The 19,603-nt window shown below is 35.3% G+C and overlaps 1 protein-coding gene across 1 annotated transcript in view; it reads left to right on the top strand.

Moving 5' to 3' along the window:
• The window catches only part of LOC138697459 (DNA topoisomerase 1-like), a 39,326-nt gene that overhangs the window by 296 nt on the left and 19,427 nt on the right, over positions 1-19,603 (top strand). The gene's annotated exons all lie outside the window — the stretch shown is intronic.

Here is a 19,603-nt window from a genome sequence, read left to right as displayed (position 1 = left end):
TCCTGATGCACCTCCTAGTAGTATTTCTTTTTTGTTTCGCTCCAGTACATAATAAATTTCGACAATATTTCGATCAATATTTGCTTTTAATCAAGTGTCACAAGCAATGGCGGCATGACAAAAATATTGAGTGTGCTGCAGGAAGCAACAACATACATTAATTATAAATAATAGTAATAATAATAATAATAATAATTATTATTATTATTATTATGTATTTATTTATTTATTTATTTATTCATTCATTCATTCATTTATTCATTCATTCATGCATTTATTTATTTATTTATTTATTTATTTATTTATTTATTTATTTATTTATTTATTTATTTATGTATTTATTTATTTATTTAATCTGGCAGAGCTAAGGTCAGTAGACCTTTTCTTCAGCCCAGCCAGACTCTAATTCTAATTGAATACAATTGGTTACATAGTTATTTCATCAATATGCAGACCATAAAACAATATGAAAGTAAGTAATGTTAGTGAGACAATAATAAACATTGGTAAGAAATAGTAATAATAATAATAATAATAATAATAATAATAATAATAATAATGAGATAATTTAAATATTTATTCTGTGATACATATAACCATTAAACATTGAGAAACCTGAAACAGCTATTATTGTTAACAAAAACTGTTAGAAAAATATTTTGTTAATCTATTCTTAAGTTGGTTTGATGTCTGACAGTCCCTGACATTAGGCCTATTCGGTAGGGAATTCCAAAGCCGAGGAACAGCCACAGTGAAAGAAGATGAATATGAGGATGTGTTAAAAACCTTATTTTATCCCTGGAAGATGTAAATCCCTCAATGAAAGTCCAAAATTAAGTGAAATTTTCGCAAAATTTATAGAAATCCATGAGATTACTTCATAATCACGATATTTAAAAATAAAAGGTTTTATGGAGAACTCGCACGAAAAATTACTCTTTCTTCCAAATAAAACGTGAAAATTTCCTTCGTTATAAAATATACATGAACATTTCTACAGATATGATCGTTCAGCACTACATACAATGACATCCGGCAACGATATATGCATAGTTTCAGGGACTACTTCCAGGGAGCAGCCCAAGCAGACAACGGTTATTTCTCCCTCCCGCAACAACTACCTTCGTGATATCAAGAAGGCAGTGCCGTTAACCCCTCGCAGTCGAATGAAATTGAATTATAAGGAAAGGTAAAGCCATCCCCATGACAGGTCAGGACGCCCCAGAGGGTGGGGCGAGAGGTTGAGGCTCCTACCATGGATAAATATATATTTATCCATGCTCCTACCTTTACAGACAGTCGGCAAATTAATGGCAGTAGGGATATCAATCCTACATGCCCGCCGCCTTTACCCCCAAAGAAATGCCCCTGGTACTCATTTCTGTTAGAGGCTGTGTAGATCCTCCCAGAGCCATAGTGCGGCCAGAAGGATTAGACCAATGGAAAAATCCATGACCACCTCGGGAATCGAACTGCGACCTTCCGGATTTGTAGCGTTACGCCTTAACCGCAACGCTACCGCACGCCGCAAGTTGAATTATGGTTCTAATAAATTGTGCAAACAATTTACTGTTAGTTTCAAAGGGATTGTTTTAATAATTATTATTTAAAAATATTATTTTACTATTTTTTAAGTTTGTTTAGAGTGCAAAATATGCGCGAAATTGCATTTTTTTCGAAATATTCCCCTTAATTAAACCATTTTAATCACCGAAATCAAGATAAAATAATTACCATAAAATCACGCTCCTACTTATAAAATACCGGTAAAATATAACTCACTTAATGGCCATTATAAATCTCAAAAGACTTGCCTTTTGATTAACTAACATTTTTATATTAGCAGTTCTCAGTTGTCATCGCCTCCAATTTACTATGTTAAAGGCCTGCGAAGATCAGCGAGACGTTTCATGCAGAGAGGAAATGATTTGTATAACTGTCAGGTTAAACTTAGTTTCACTATTCCCGTTACATGAGCTGTGTCAAGAAACGAGCTACTTGTCGGCCGATTTACGTCAATGTTCACTGAGACTCTCACTAGTATATCTTTCACGTCTTATAAGCCTACTTACTTGTCCTGTAGGATATTAAGCACTATGATTTGTTAATTATTGCAATGCACTACGTTCTGTGCAGTTGGAGATGTAAATTCTCATTTGAGGACCGTGCACTTAAACAGTTTAAGTTAATGAGTTTGTTTAAATTACCAACAAATATTATCGCAGTTTGGCACGTCACATAAACTGCAAATTTCATATCAAACTTCGTTTATGACATAGAAGTTAGTAAAACATCTTCAAGTTTAGGTCTGGACACGGGAGGTAGTAAACAGGAATTTTGCATGTTCCTTAGGCCCAGTTAGCCTACATCTGACAGATTTTACGATACCATACCCTTTTGCTCTGTAAGTACGAATTTATTTATTCTTTTTCCCTAGTATGGGATCACAAAGCCAAGTTTATCTGAAGTTCTAAATTATGTTTCTCCCACATTTTCACTGACACCAACGAAAGGACAAATAAAATAGGCTATTATTTCATGACGCAATGTGTAAGACTCATTAATGTATTCATTGTTCATTGCCATGAATTAGACACGCATGAAGAATTATTAAAAGTTATGTGTTTTGTAATTAACACTGTCACTGAAAAAATATTCCAAGCGCCTGAAACCGACTAACTTTGCTAGACTCTCGCGGCTGAAATATCATAGGCCTACTAGCAGCTCAAGACGACCGTATTTAGACTCAAATTATTGAGTGTGTCCCGAAATGATTACTCTGATTTCAGACTGTTCAGGTGCATCTACACGGTTCAACTTTTCTTTCAACTTTTACGCATTCAAGTAATGCATGCAATAGTGCTCGAAACGCATTCAATTGAGCATGTCTTTTTTGGACTGAAAATGATACGCATGCGTGAATTGAAACCTACCCATCGTCGATGGGTATTTTGTGCGTTTTTTGTCCAACATTACCACATATTAACATGTAGCAAGCAGTTTATTGTTCTAGTCCTAGGTGGCCATGAGCAAACTGAAAATAGTTTTGTTTCCTTGAACACTTCTATTATATACTTACGGTCTTACTAATAAAAACTCTATATACAGACGTTTAACTGTCTTATACTTATACAATGAGTAGTAGTAAATTCCTTACTAATAATCACTACATACGTCGTGTATAACAGTATAACTATTAACACAGCTACGTCATAGTTTCGTTATTACTTCATTACGAAAGGTATTAAAATATCTGAGATTCTCTATTGCATCCGGTAGAGCGCTCTAGTGTGCCGTGTTAAGAATCGATAATACAACTGGCTCTGATCGATTACCACACCAAAATTTGGTCAAAGAGTACAAGTTACAGCAATAATTTTCTACTTATTATGTGCTCTTTGGTGTGTTCTTCTGTGGTTACAAGCAACGAGTTAGAAAGAGAAGACTATAGAGTGGCCATGTTGTCCTGTACAGCGCTCTATGCGGTGCCACCGCGAAACACGGCAGATCTGAACTAAGCGCCCACCTTTGTAAAAATTCGTCTGCTTACAATGTTGTATAACGGAGGTAAGAACTACAAATAAACGAAGAAAAAACATGCCTGTTGTGTGTGCTGCATATAACTGCAATGTCAAAAGGAAAAAGACAACTGATATATCATAATGTAAATTTTATGAAGTTAAGTCCATAGTTTTGTTAATTAGCAGCATTTTTTTTTCATGCATAAATGTGTAACAACGCCCGGCATAAACAAAATAAATGGTTCACTGGTAATGTACTTAAACTAAATACGGATAAAACCAATACAATTCCGTTTCAGACCCAGTGAAAAACAAATAGCAATACAATATTAAAACTGTATTTCGACACCGGCATCCTTTATTTCTTCTCCTTCTGTCCTTACTGCTTATACAAGAAGACGATGAGCTGTAGCTTATAAGAAGTAGGCCTATTTCGAAGATAAACGATTAATGAAATAAATAGTTCACTAGTAATAAAGTTAAACTAAATACGGATAAAACCGCTACAATTCCCTTTCAAACCTAGTAATAGCAATGAAATATTAAAATTGTATTTCGACACTCGCATCCAAAATAACGCAAAACTCTGGGGTAGGTCGTATTGTTGTTAGTATTTTGACTGGAAAGACATGAAAGAACATAATTGAGCACCCACGTGCAATAATGGGGTAAGTATGAATATATTTCGTAACTACTTGCCCCATTATTGTACGTGGGTGCTCAATTATACACTAATAGACTAATTATCTGTGGTGCCACAGCCCTTGAAAGGCTCAGACAGACCAGCCGGCTATTGGCCTCACGTTCACATTTCGATAATAATTATACTTTACTGTAACAAAAAAACTGAAAGCGTGTTTTGTCATGTTTCACCCACGTTACAAGCTTGGAGGTAAAGATTGTTTACTACAGATAGGGCCTACGTTCATTCTATATCTTATGGTATAGTAAATAGTTTTGCAACGTGTAGAGACTGGGAAAACAATTTAATAAAATCATCCGAATCATACTCGTTCATTTTATAGGCAATCTTGCAGGTCTCATTTAAAAGAACCTAGGAATATTAACATATTCTTCAGTATATTTGCTAGGACTTCTTGTCATACTACATGACAATTTTGCTTAGGTTATTCTTTTAAGCATTCCTTCTAGGAATAGCTCAAGTGTTTTAAATTTAGCGTACGATACATAAGTTTAGATTAAGTTCCTAGCACGTATTTGACGAAATACTAGGTTTTTCCACTTCAGTTTAACTGATTTATACAAACGAAATTAAGACAGCTGACGATTCTATTGTCAGTTATCACCACGCCCACTTTGTTTTGGGCGCATAAGTTCATTACCGACGGTCGTTCAATTTTCTTCAAACATGGCGGCGCAATGACCACTCTATATCTTTCTCTTTCTAACTCGTTGGTTACAAGGCATCCATCACAGTCTAAGACATACAGTCACGCAACTCATACGTATAAAATATGCCAACATTTGACAGCTGGCGCGACAGTAGCCCTCTAGCGGCAGGCAAGTTAAAAGTGTGCACACGACATATGATAACATATCAGAAAACGGGTTTTGCGTAATTTGTTTTATATTTTTATGCTATACAATAAGTGTATATGATTCTTATTAATTTTAATTTAGAATCCTAGAAGAATTTCACACGCAGTTAATCTACAAGTTTCAGAAGCTGAGAATAAACGTAATTCTTTCTGCTCCTTACAACTGAATCATGGAACTGTTCACGTATCATGGTTTGAAATAATATAATTGTTCGTACGTGGATGGTTAATTAAATTCATTCCTGAATATATTTATGAATCATTAGAACTCTATATTTCCTGTGAGAAGAGTCAAAATTAGTAGCTTCAAAATTGTAGGTTACATTGCGTGGTGAACTCCTCTCCCTATTTCCTGAGAAATTAACTATTTTCCATACCGCAAATTGGGGTAAACTCGGCCGCTGACGTAAACTTGAAAATAAAAAAGGGGAAGATTTAAACCTTAATATGACAGACATTGATTTATGAAGTTTATTATTTTTCATTTCTTAAGAACCGGTATTTCCTTTATTATTTTGAGTGACAAATAGTGCTGATATTATGGTTTAAATGTTTATGGCAAGTTTACCACATTTTACATTACATTTCCAGTTTTCACACATAATGCCTAATTTTAACTTATCCTACCTATATAACAAGTAATTTACATGCCCTTACTGTTAATATGACGTAGGTGAAAACAAAAAAATGAACACACAATTTTGTTGAAAAAATTGTGACTTCAATTAACTCAGAAAATGTAGGCCTAATTTTATTTTCAGAGCAGAAGTGGTGTAAGTCAAAATGGGTAATGAGGGTTAAAGTAAACATTCTTTAAAATACAGCGCAAAGTAGCAGTTAATATTGAATTTATTTAAACTATTAGTAGTCAGTGAATAGCACGAAGGATATATTAATTGCTACTTTGCGCTGTATTTTACAGAATATTTACTTTAAATCTCATTACCTAATTTTGACTTACACCACTTCTGCTCTGAACAGCTCAAATAATCACTGGGAATGTAAAATCACCACCAATAGCAGTCATACAAATTATTACAGAAAAGATTGCTTTTTATATACAATTTAAAAAGGCTCTTGAGAACTTAATACGTCTGCCACATGAATCTACACCAACACATCAGAAATCTATCGACACAGTCTGGATTTATTCAAGAAGTGAATATTTTGCAAAAGGATTACAATACTCCATGAATTCTTGAAAAATTAACACCATGATCCTTACTTGAATGCAATATAACGTTCAACTTTTGAAAAATGTATAGAAAAAAAACACGAATACAAAAAGTATGGAATTACTTGCATTAAAAACTGTAGATACATTATCCAAAATCGGAATGGTTACACATTTACACATATGATTTCTACAAAAAAAATAATATATTGTAACAGGTATTTACTTTGTTTTTATTTAAACTCTCCTTCCTGACATACAAATAGGTAACTGATAAGTAATAATAATGTTTTATAGAACACAATACGTAGGCTTCCTACAACGTGGATTATTGGTTATTCCTGAGTTATGATTTTCTCATGGTCTTTAGGGAATCTGAAAAACGACAAATTCGGAGATTTAAACTTGTTGTTACTGCAATTTTCGTCATTGCACACATTGCCTTTATTCCGATGCATGATTAAAACGTTATTATAACATCTCGCATCCCTTTAAAGCACGTGCTGGCTGAACGAGACTGTGGCCAGTGCCTTGCCTGCCGCTTGGGCGCTAGTGTCGCGAATGTTGGCAGAAAAAGTGTTGAACTTTCGTGACTGTATGTCTTAGACTGTGGCATCCATCATCATAAAATGACAGTCGATACGAACAGCTGTTAGAGGGGCGGCCATTTTTTGTTCTATATACAACGCTGAAACAAGGGGTTTCGTGTATATAACTACTGCAAAGCAATTCCCATTGTATAGTTACAGACTGCTTATAAATCCATCGCTTATGCATGGCTTATTAGTAACGTTTTCTGTCTCAAAGCTGCATAAGTCTCGTATAAAAACTATACACGGTTTATTAGTAAGACCGTTAAAGTAAAAATATAAATATAGGCCCTACTGTGAAATAATTAGAGACACTGATTAAAATACCATAGTACCGGCAAATATTAGGCCTACATGCAAAAAAAAATTGCTATAGCTAGGTCTAAACTCCAATTATTACGTATTAAACGCAATGTGTACGATACAAAATATAACACAACCAAAAAGTTTTATAAAATATAGGCCCTACTATGAAAGAATTACAAACACTCGTAGAAGGATATCGTAATGGTAATTTGAGGTTAATTTACTGTATTTAGAGCAAACGTAATTAAATAACATTATCGTATTATAATTCATTGCATCCAGTGTACCCACATATTAAATTATTGCAATTTCTCTCGTGCTCAGTGTTTTTATTCTAGAAACAAAGTTTATTTTTTGGTAGATTATTTTACGACGCTTTATCAACATCTTAGGTTATTTAGCGTCTGAATGAGATGAAGATGATCATGCCGGTGAAATGAGTCCGGGGTCCAACACCGGAAATTACCCAGCATTTGCTCATAGGCCTATTGGGTTGAGAGAAAACCCCGAAAAAAACCTCAACCAGGTAACTTGTCCCGAGCCACCTGATTTCGCGGCCAGACGCGGTAACCGTTACTCCACACGTGTAGACGGAGGAAAAGTGGTGAGTCTCTGTGTAGAATAGATTATAGCGAATGAATGATGATTACTATCCAGTACATGAAAATTTTGTCGTTTTTAAACTGATCGTGCTCAAGAACTATATTAGTACAGTAATCTTTCCATATATCATTTTGCAAATCAAGTAAGTCTAAATATTGGATTGATATGTTACTGTAAATGTACGAAGACCGGTAAATCTTAGAATTTACCAGTATAACCTAACATTTACAGTTATAGGGCGGTAAAACCCCGAAATATCTTATTAGATGACTGTATACATTTTGAACTTTTACCAAGAGATGTTGGTAAATCTCAGGATTTACCTGTCAGTTGTGGTAAAATCGTATTACTGTAATAAAAGAATCTTCATTAAGATTTGTCGTTCTTCGCACTTTTACATATCCATTTCCGATTCATCTTTTTGTTGTTGTTTTAGGATCTATTTAATAACATAAATAAAAATACCTCAGCAACCACTGAAACAATTTATATTTATTTTAAATTGAAGTTATTTAAATATTTTTGTATTCCAATGTGATTATAATAAACAATATCCCATATTAAAATAGTGAAAAACATTATACTTTTAACCACTGTCTGCTATAGTATTCCGTATAAAATTTAACAAAGCCTTTATATTCCCTCAAACAGTCCAGGTCCACAAATAAAGTAAGACAAACATTATGAATGTTAATTCTTGTTACAACAAGGTTGGCTGTTATGACATTTAGAATTACACAACATGGAAGATGATTTACACAAACTTTTTTTGTTCAATACTTTTTTAAACAATTACACTTTTTGAAGCCTTGTCCTCCAAAAAAAAAGACAGTTTGCCAACCACTTCCCGTACACTAATTTCTTCTTTGCCTACTTATTCGATGATGATACAATTTTCTTTATACGATGTAAATGGTTCCTAGTGTATAATGACTTCAATTCGCCAGCTTTGGTACGAAGTTTCCAAAACTCGTCATCTTGAATTTTATGATCACTGCTATTTTTGATTTTGCATCAATTTTTGCCCGATCTACATCCGGTACTTTAATTCTGAAATTATGTCCGACTGAAAGTTTTGGAATTTTGTTACAAGTGGCTTTCATTTTCTTCGCTTGCATTTCAAGACCTTCATTGGCAGCCTCTCGGAACCGTTTCACTTTATCGATCCTGCAAATACTGGGTGTTCATTTCAAAGTGTGTCATGACGTCACTGTTGTTGGGTCACCGATTTGAAGCGAGTTTCAGTTTATATGTTAGAGAAGTTGCCTATTATTTAAGGCGTTCTTCAATCTGAACTTGAGAATGTGTACGGTATAACTTGAACGTCGTAGCAACAGATGGCGGTCTGTACGGTCTGTGTGCTACCATAACCTCTTTCGAACTGTGTTTTGCGCCGGCAAGTCGTACGCAGGGTATTTGTTATCATCGGTTGCGTATGGTAACATTCCACAACACAAATCAAATGCTCCGTGTCCATGTTGACCGTCGAAGTTAATGTCAACAAATACGTAAGTAATCGTCTTAACCCTCTCCCCATATCTCGACAGTACGTATTTCCAAACAGTTCGCATTCCTGCCACTACCGGCGTTACCGTACGTATCGGCACGTACTCTTCAGAATGAACGCCGTACTTGCTAGCCAACTTCTCTGCCTCTTAGATTATACACCTGAGCTGCGGAAGTGTAGGAAGATTGAATTCTCTAGGCTCATCAGCTAGCCACATGACGGCATGCAGCGAGCCAAGACACATTTTGAACTGAACACCCAGTATACCTGAACTTGCACAACGGAGGCAGGATTCTTCGTTCTGGATTCTTCGATCTAGTTTTTACCATCTCGCATCGGTAAATCCTGAGATTTACCAACATTTCTTGGTAAAAGTTCAAAATGTAACAATCTAATAAGATATTTCTGGGTTTTACAGCACTATTACAGTAAATGTTAGATTATACCGGTAAATTATAACATTTACTGGTCTTCGTACATTTACGGTAACATATGAGGGGCTTAGGACAAAAAGCAGGTAAGTGACAGAAACCTAGTTTTGAGGAAATTGCAGTTAAAGTTCTTCATCCAATGGAATATTATACACTAGTCTGGTGAAATGATGCCCATATAGCAGCACTGCACAGTGTGATCACTTCCCTGATTTTATCCCAAAGAAATATCCTTTTGGGCTATCACAACACGCACTTACCTCATTTTTTTTAATAATGTCACTTACCTGCTTTTTGTTCTAAGCCCCTCATATATACGTAGTGAAGATGACGTTTAACACGGCGCATCGTGTAGATACATAATCTGCATGCATCTTATTTGAATGTTCGTTTTCAACTTGATTCTTTCAATATTCTTCCCAGATTGCATACTTAAAAGCATGGAAAGTTGAACCGTGTAGATGAACCTTTATAGCTTTATACTGATGAAAATGATTTCTGATTTTGATTTGTAAGTGACATGGTGCATTCTTGAAGTTTTGGTAGCTAAGTATTTTAGTTCCCAATTCCGCCATGGAGCGCTGTAGCTACTGAATATGTGAAATGGCTTCGCTACAGGAAAAACACAGTGTACGCTGTACAAATTTCACAAACTATACTTGTTTTCTTGAAAGATGGGACATGACAGTTAAGCGGCCGAGCTTGGAACTACAGTGCTATGTTGCCGATACAGACTACCATGCTGCCAGCTGATGGAACTAGCAATTATTGACGTTAAGATGGCTGAATTTAAAACATTCATTGACAATTGACGCGAAGGTAAGAAAACAATAAAGAAATCGCCAGAGAATCAAACACGAAACGTATCAATGCTAACATTGTGTGTACAATAAATGTCGCCAAGACAGCTACTAAGCACTCGCCATGTGGGAACGGTAAGTTTGGTAACTCAACCGTTGTTACCATAGCAACAGGCCTACCACGCTATGTGACATTCAGTTGTTTTTCCGATCGCAACGCTCCTGTCATGTCCCATCTTAAAAAAAAAAAAAAAAAAAAAAACAAGTATAGAAACTTGGGGCTTCTGAAGAAGCAGGTGGATGGGGGTGATGTCATTGGTCGACATTGGCCAGCCGATCCCGTATAGGGGATGGTTGTAAGAGTGGAGTAAACACTCGGATTTCTTGCTAGGATCTTCTTCTGAAATGCGACCACACTCCCCTCGCAGGGATCCTTTCGTGAAATTTGTACAGTAATACATATTGTGCCTTTTCCTGTAATGAATTCATTTCACACATTCAATAGCTACAGCGCCTCTAGCGGCGGAATTGGCAACTGAAGCACATAGCTATCAAAACCATCTCATTTATGTACAGAGGAAAATCAGTGACATCAGTGAAAAGCAATAACAGCCTGAAATCAGGATAATCATTTCGGGACACACTGTATTACCACCAACTCCCCCCCACCTGTGGAATTAAAGGAATTGCATTGCCAAAGGATTATAGATGAAATGTCGATTCAAACACTAGTAATTCATACAAGTTTATATAAAGTAAATACCATAAATTGAAAGCTACCAGCACTTACCAGCACTCGGACGTTGTTGTTTCCATTCTTTTCTACCAGCTGATACTGATGATAAAAGCAGCAACCGTGTATTTGCACAGGTCATACGTGTTGGACGACTGTGTGAATTTCTGCTTCGAATCAATAAAAAAGGCATTGTGACAAAAGTGACAGAATAATAAGTTAAAATTTACAACCTATAATATTTAGAAAGGCACATTTCTTCATTCACTAAGTCCCAAATGTTCATCACTACGACACACGAAATCAGTACCGGTAGCATCAGTATACTGTGCATCATTTTTTCACCACGAACAATATACATAAATAATTTTTAAGCTATAACATTAAAAATGGCACATTAAAATATTAATTAGAATAAACCATTACCGGTATACTGTAAACAACTATCAACTCTACAACACCACAGTGTTGCCATATTTTGAAACGTGACTTCTCGTACACTGGCGTTGAAAGATACTTGATTTCTACTAATCGATAGTTATCGATAATTTGTTCATGTAAGAGTGGCTTCTTTAGTGATTACTCCAGTGGTCTGTATAGCAAGTTTGCTGGTGGACCAATATTAAACATTAAAAAGTGATTACTTATGTGAATAGATGGCGAAGATAACAGTTAGTGCCACCAGTAGTGCATAAATATACCCACATTATAAAATTCATAATTCTATTCTCCTCTAATAATTGTAAAAAAAACACCATATTCAGCGGGAAACAGCTGATACTGTCAATTATGAGAATAATTTATACTTATCATACATCAACGTTTCCGTAAAAACCTTTTTAATCCGTTCCAGTAATAGAGTCACCTATTGAGAACTAGCGGAACTACTTCAAAGTTTGTCAAAATGTTATACTGACTTATATTGTGATTACAAAGTTCGCTTACACGATCAGAAAATTAGAGGTCAGATATCTTTGAAAACCAATGTACCTTTTTAATGACTAAATTGTTTGTATTCTTACTTCAAAAAGAATAGAGCAAGAAAATTATTAACAGCACAATCGAACCTCTGTCTCACCTTTCCGCCGCTATTGAAGAATTGGAATATCTACACCTAGAGTCGACGGCAATTCGGAAGGCGGTAGTCTGCTAGCGTTTGCGTCGAGAGAGACAGATAGAGAGAGCAAGGCAACGTACAACATTACCACATCGTACTTCACGAGCACGTGCAATACAAATAGCGCAGCAGAGAATTTAAATTATCAAAAGACAATAATGATCTTAACCGTTGATTACTGTAATAATAATAATAATAATAATAATAATAATAATAATAATAATAATAATAATAATTTATTTTAGCTCATTTATTGTAAGCATGACACCAAACAAAACTCTTTCCTTCATTAACAATATTCTTTGCACGGTTCTCAATCCCACACCACATGCTTCCGCAGTCGTTTCTTGCACGTTGGCAACGTTGCAGCCAACATCAAGATGGCCGGCAGCGTTCTGCTCGTGAACGTTTTTAAAATAATTATACAAGTTAAACACTATTTTTTGCTCTTGCCTGTGCAATAATTGTCTTTTTACCTTACACAGTAAATGTTAGTTTTACTTATTCAATGTATTGAAACACTCACACGTGAACAAACGAACTCGGGAAGTACTTGTTAGACTGATTCCGATTGGTTATACTGTACAAACTTGTGACGTCACATACCAGAAATGCTACGGCGCATATAGCAGCCGACCGCCTTCCGAACTGCCATCTAGTCTAGCATTGTAAGAATAATTTTGGACATTGGACTTATTCATCTCTTAATTTTTGTGATCTATGTTTGGGCTGTTCGATTGTAGAATCCCCCCCCCTTTAGTTTTTTTTCTCATGGGTAGAAGACATATAGGACTAAAGCATCATCTTCCGGAACAAGTGGATAATTCCGACAGTACAGCAGCGCCGACTAAATTGACCATTAGTCACCGGGCCGTACCGAGCCATGTCAAACGAAAGAGAATCGAAATGTTATTAGTAAAATCCGTCACTAAATTATTTAAGAATTAACTGTACTAGTCAAGTACACGATTTACAGAGTATAACGGCGGATTTTTAATGTACTAAAATAAAATGCACGTTTTTGAAGATACGGTACGTTATGAGAGTAAAATGAAGGAAAAAATGGTGTGGTCGAGGAAATGTTGAAACCGACTCATTTCAGAAATGAAAATATTATATCAGAGGGATAATGAAATAAACATTCACTTGTGTCATTTTTTTGCGCGAAGCGTCACCAAAACCTACATAACCTTGTCACTGACAGTGGGCCTATATGGCACTCATATATCTCGTCTTCAAACTCAACGTAACCTTATCACTAACAGTGCGCTAATTGACATTAATATATTTCTTCATCAAATCCTACGTAACCTCGTCGCAAATAGTGGCGCTTTCTCTTAGTAATGTTAAGAACTACGGAGGGAGAGAAAAAACAATTCTCCTGGTAACGACGCCACAGGTAAGCGTCATGCCCATATGTTGGCAGCATTGTGTATTTAGTTCCAATTGGCTATCGTCGTCGTTGTCACTCATGTTAAAATTAAAATTAATGCACCAATAATTGAAGACTTCGGTGATAAATATTGACAAGCCACGTATACAAATTGCATACATTTCAATTTTTACTGCAAACACAAGAGCATTTGCCATATTTTTAAAGCAGCATAATCCAACTATTTATTCATTTATTTGTTACTATTTGTTAACATGTTTACATAATTCTATAACAAATCAAAGATAATGTAGCTTATAGACTGTTAACAACCAGAAAACTGAAAACCTCAATTTTGAGGGTATCCGAGGTCTTCAATTGTTAACTGTATTCTGTATTATAACCTCATTATAAAAACTACATTTGTCAATTACAGTAAAACCTCGTTAATTCGGACTAATTGGGAGGCTAAGTTGACCAGTTTAACGGAAGTCCGGATTAACTGAAATAACCTAAAGCAACAGTAGAAGGTGTATTAAAACTCCGTTTATAACAACAAAACACGTTTATTGTGGTGCATTTAGAGTGTTGACTTCTAGCCACATTTAAAACCTTGCATTCTCGTTTTGCCTCTTACTTATACTTTAAACCTTTGTTTGTGTAATCAATAATAATATTTATTTGTATAGTTTAATTAGTTGAATGATGGATTTTCTTTATTTTTAATACTATTTATATGTAATATTGTAATTCCATAGTTCTAATGTATAAAAGTAAGTCTTAAAACAAGGTTCTTTAATTTTTCCAAACTCATCGTTTCTCTTTGCCTGTCCGGATTAGGCGAAGTCCTGCTTATCGGGGTGCGGATTAACGAGGTTTTATTGTATTTAATTGTTAACATTTAGCAGCTGAGGCCTAACTTCTTTTAACGTACACATGCATTGATTACTGCATCGATTGAAAAAATAATGTTATCCGTCGATGATGATATTTTTGACTTCGTTTTCATTAGTTGCTTGTGAATGTAGTTTCAATCAGCAATCAAATTGCTGTGGTTTGAAATAAATACCTATTCTTATTTCTTGTCAAATGTATTTTAAATTTCATCTGAATGTGTTCACTTATCATGTTTTACAGAATCACAAGCATCTTTCTGCACCCATTATCAAAGTTCTGTCCCTACTCCGTTCAACATTTTAAAAATTATTAAGAAGGGTAACAGGGGATGTGACGAAATCCATATGATTGCGTCTAACGACTGTACAGGAATAAGGGTAGGCTACTTAATGAAATTAGGATACATAAATACAATGTAAAATCCTTTAATTTTTTTTCTATTAATATAGGCCCAATATAAACTTACACTTAAAAAAAGATAGGATATTAGAATCCTCGTATATTTTGCGTATGAGGAGAGGTTTTCCTCGTACATTGTATAAAAAGTATACAAGGAATCTCACGTGTGTGCGAAAATTCTCCCGGAGTACATAACGAACACGGTTCTTCTATCTTATTTTCTTATAAAGTTTCGGTTGAATTAAAACCTTTCCTCTTCGATGATGTAGTAGACTCGAGTGCCTTGATGATCGGAAGACATAAGATATAAATAGCACATTCTCTTTCTTCCCCGAGCACACTGAGCACAATTGTACACTGGCGTTCAAAGATACCTACGATTTTATGATCATGTAAACGAACTTTCCAACCACGGGATAAGTCAGAACCAAAGATATAAAAAAATTGACAAACTTTGAAAGAGTTCCGCTAGTTCTCAATAGGTGGCACCATTATTGGGGCGGTTAAAAAGTGTCAGGGAAAATGATTATGTATTTTAAGCACAAATTATTTTCATAATTGACAATATCAGCGATTTACAGCTAAATCCAGCGTTGTTTTACAATCAATAGAGTGGGATGAAAAATTGAATTCTATATTGCGGGTACATTTATGTACGATTTGCAACATTGACTATCATCTTCGCCATCTATTCATAAAAGTAATAACTAAAGAAACCAAACTTACGCCAATAAATTATCGATCACTATCGATTAGTAGGGTCATATAACTTTTAACATCAGTTTACACTGATCCCTACTAATTGATAGTGGTCGATAATTTATTCGTGTGTGTATTATTTAGTTATCACTTCTATAAATATGGCGAAGAGATCAATCAGTGTCGCCAATAGTAAATAAATATCACGGAATTATAGAATTAAAAATTTAATTCCCCTCTAATGGTTATAAAAATCACTAGTTTAGCGGAAAACCACTGATACTGTCAATTATGAGAATAATTTATATTTAATCTACATTGCCATTTTCCCCAACACATTTCAACCATCCAAATGATAGCGTTACCTATTGAGAACTAGCGGAATTATTTCAAAGTTTGTCAATTTGTTATATCTTTGGTTCTGACTTGTCCCGTGGTAAGAAATTTAGCTTACATATAAAAAAAATTGTAGGTCAGATATCTTTGAGCGCCAGTGTATATTGGGTAGGGAGGGTTTGGTAGGTAGCATTTGTTTATACTAACCGATCATCAATGCACTTGACTGTACATCTTCTCTTTGGTATCTGCTTGATAGTTAAATTCAGTCGACACGAATGTGTTCAACTGAAAATAAATTTATATCAGTTTGGTATATTATAATTTTTTAGAAAGTAATATTTGATAATATCTGTTATACATTGAAGTGGGTGCATACGCTAACAATGCATCACAATCACAGTTTCAAAATCTCCCGCTAGGATTTCTCGTAATTGGAGTAACAGTAGAACCAAGTTCTGAAAAACAGGAAGAAACTTGGCTGTAGGATCAAACTGCGCATGCGCGGACTTCTCATGCACTACCAGCGTGCTCCTCAGCTGGATTTATGTAGGTATGTATCCAATGCCTACCCGGAGTTCGCATCGAGTGCTGATCGGAGAAGCATCTTATCGAACAGTGCTCCGCCCTGTTTAGTGTTTAAGTAGTTGTGTAGTTTTTTCAAGTTATATTCAGTGGAATTATATTATTATCTAACAGTTTAACGACATTGTGTGGTGTTTAAGTTATAACTTTATTTCTTTATCATTTTGCGTTACGTGCGCGATCATAATCGAGTGATTGTGTAGTAATTACTTTAGCTTGGCTCTCGGAGCCAAGCGTGGTGCCTGTTAAAATGACTCAAAATACTGAAGACTGGTGTCTAATCGAAAATCAACCTGGTGTATTTAACATAGTGACTTCAAATACGACAACAACCACAACATCTGTAATAAGTAGTAGTACATTATGTGATCCTACTCGCGTACCCAATTCAACTAGCAAACAAATTAATCCCGCGGAAAACGAAACTTCAAGTAAAAGTAAAATAAGAGATCATGTCGTTAAGAAACAGAAACTAAATACGGACAAAGCCAAACCGAATTCTTCAGTTTCCGATACACAAACAACATTATCTCATGAAACATTAATTCATCCGGATATCAAACTACAAAATGTTTTCGATCCTCTTGTCCATGAAATGGATACCGACATATCACCACCAAACCAAAATAATCCTCAAGTAGGGAATCAAAAAGATAACAACAACACAGATTTTCCTAGACCCAAATCAACTCGAATGCCGCCAATTATTGTGAAGAATATCCCAGCCGGAAATTTCTTTGCAAATAATAAAAAACTGCAGTCACTACTTAGCCAGCCACTGAAAATTACATACTCTGCTGAAGGTATTAAATATTTAACTAGTTGTGATGATTATGACAAGTTATATAATATCTTGCAAACTGAAAACCTTCAGTTTTATTCACACGAACCTCGGGAAACTAAATTACTACAAGTAGTACTGAAAGGACTTCCAGCTTTTGTGGAATCTGCTACTCTCAAAACAGAACTTGAACTCTTAGATTTTCAAATAGAACACATTCGTCAAATTACTGATCCTTGCTACGACACTGATGGCATACCGACACGACGTCCCATTCTCATCTGGATACTTACACTTCCAAATAATGAACACTCCCGAACCATATACCAATTGCAAGATATTAACAATCATATCATAAAAATTGAGTCATATAGACCTCGTCCACATATTACACAATGTCATAAGTGTCAGGGTTTTGCACACACTTCACGTCGATGTAATTTGCCTACTCGATGTGTTAAATGTGGAAATAATCACTTATTCGCCGAATGTCCTCTGAAAGGTCCTGTCCATATCCCAAAATGTGCAAATTGTGACGGCGCACATACTGCCAGCTACAGTCGGTGCCCCATTCAACTAAAGAAGAAAGCAGAACTTCAAGAGAAGATGAGGAACAGGAGAATTCTTTCCGAAGAACGTTCTACTCCAACATGGAAACAGAGCGACTTTCCTTTACTTGCTAATCCTGGCAATACCAAAGCTTTCCAATCAACATTCAATACTCCAAGTGCAACATCAACATCATCAGAATCAATATCAGATTCCTTCAAAGATATTGTTAACATCTTACGCTCACTGAACATTCAACATACAATTCAGCTTATCCGCACAACTTTTCATAAAATCCAAAATGCAAATGACTCAATATCCAAGGTAATAATATTCATTAAAGGTTTCATTAATCTTTTCAATTACAACAATCCATAAAATACCTCTAAATGATTTCCAAACACAGAGGTTTAAACATCTTAAATTTCAATGCAAACGGAATAATTCACCAGACTTACGAACTACAAGCCTTGCTCCTTAATTATGATATTGACCTCGCATGTATCAGTGAAACTCATCTAAAACCCACCATGAAATTTCGTATACGCAACTATACTGTTATCCGTACAGACAGAATCAACCGACCTGGTGGAGGAACTGCTATACTCATCAAAAACTCCATGCCATATCGAACAGCCATATTTCCAAATTTTCAGACTCTCGAAGCCACTGGTATATTCATCCAGCTTGAAGGAACAGAAATACTAATAGCATCTGTTTATTATCCGCCATATGCTCAACTCAATAAAAATGACCTGACCCTGCTCATTACACATCACAAACATTTCATTTTCTGTGGTGACCTCAATGCTAAACACAAATCATGGAATTCCAGACTAAATACTTCGAAAGGTGAAACCTTACTATTGCATTCAAATCAATATCATTATTCAATTACAGGACCTAAAGAACCAACGAGAATTCCCTGGATAACCACTCATCATCCAGATGTACTTGATATTTTTTTATATAACACAAAATACTCTCCAGTACAACAAACCTGCTTAAACGCTCTCGACTCTGACCATATTCCAGTTCTTTTGGCCTTCAAGGCCCCCTTTCATATGATCTCAAGTCAACCTTCTACAGAGAAAGTTACAGATTGGAATTCCTTCACGAAACGCTTGCACCAAATCATCCCGGGTAATCTACCGACTTTGAAAACTTCTGAAATAGACACTGCTATACAAATATTTTCTGACACTATCATAGAAACATTCGATGAATCGTCCTCCACATTGACTATTGAGACATCAGATAACATCTACGGTAGTACTGAACTAAAACATCTTCTTAAGGGTACTGGGACGTGACGAGTGCCTATTTTAGCTCTTGAACTAGCAAATAACATATAGGCTCTACTGAAGCATTCCTATGTCACAGGTTTATGAAATTTATACCATGCATTAAACAATGTTTATATTATCCTTTCATGAAAAATTAAATCACTTATCTCCAATAGAATGTTTACAGGAGTCCCCAAATAACGTAATTAGAAAATAAATTCTTATGCATGGTTCATCAGTTAGGTACACATATCTCATAGAATTTTAGTCAGAGCTCTCTAATTTTTTGTGGTACAATAAGAACATATCAAATGACAAAATGAATGCACTACTTTCTTGACTAAACATCACATGTGTA

The sequence above is a fragment of the Periplaneta americana genome, chromosome 1 (assembly GCF_040183065.1).
Source record: "Periplaneta americana isolate PAMFEO1 chromosome 1, P.americana_PAMFEO1_priV1, whole genome shotgun sequence".
Classification (NCBI taxonomy): Eukaryota; Metazoa; Arthropoda; class Insecta; order Blattodea; family Blattidae; genus Periplaneta; species Periplaneta americana.
The sequence above is the reverse complement of the archived record's forward strand: the minus strand, read 5'-3'. Positions and strand labels throughout refer to the sequence as shown.